We start from the raw sequence: 939 nt of genomic DNA, 5'->3' as shown, positions 1-939 counted from the left end.
ACAAATAAATGCTGTCATGGAGGTGCTCTTCAAGTTGTGGCAGAAAATGGAGAGAATAGCTAGCTACCTGACTGGAAGACATCCATATTTATTCCCATTCCAAAAAAGCTGATCCAACAGAGTGTGGAAACTGCTGAACAATATCACTAATGTCACATGCAAGCAGAATCCCCCTGACGATTATAAAAAAATTACTCAAAAAGTACATTGACAACTACCAGAAGTAAAAGCTAAATTTATCAGAGGCATTAGCACTAGGGACATCATAGCTAATGATAAATGGATCTTGGGTGACAGCAGGAAATACCAGGAGAATGCCTATTTGTGTTTCATTGACTATGCACAACAAATTGTGACCAACACTGAGAAGAACAAAAATTCTAGAATATCTGGTTGTGCTAATGGAAAACCTATACTTGAACCAGGTGGCTCTTGTCAGGACAGAGCAAAGAAACAGTTCATGATTCAAAATTGAGAAAGAGTGAGTCAGAGATGTGTTTTATCTCCATACCTTTTCAATTTATACATAGAACAGATCATTTGGTAGGTTAGACATTAAGACTTGTGGGATCAGAAACTGAGGAAGATTCATCAACAATCTGCATTATGCAGATGACACAAACTTACTTGCTGAAAATGAGGAGAGCCTGATAGCATTTGTTGCATAAGATCAATGACTGCAGTCTTCAATATGGATGAAAGCTCAAGATGAGAAAACAAAACCTCTCACCACTGGGTCAATTGGCAGCATCATGCTACATGGAGAGGAGATTGAGATTGTTAGTAATTTCATCTTGTTCAAGTACACAATCAATACTCTTGCCACCAGCAGTGAGGAAATGAAAAGGCAAATTGCACTGGGGGAAATTTGTTGTTAGAGACCTCGGCAGAGTACTGAAGAATAATGATGTTAGTCTGGAGACTAAGGTGTGCCTGATC

This window comes from Elephantulus edwardii, unplaced genomic scaffold, assembly GCF_000299155.1.
Source record: "Elephantulus edwardii isolate Elephantulus edwardi_28Jun2011 unplaced genomic scaffold, EleEdw1.0 scaffold00078, whole genome shotgun sequence".
Taxonomy (NCBI): Eukaryota; Metazoa; Chordata; class Mammalia; order Macroscelidea; family Macroscelididae; genus Elephantulus; species Elephantulus edwardii.
The sequence above is the reverse complement of the archived record's forward strand: the minus strand, read 5'-3'. Positions refer to the sequence as shown.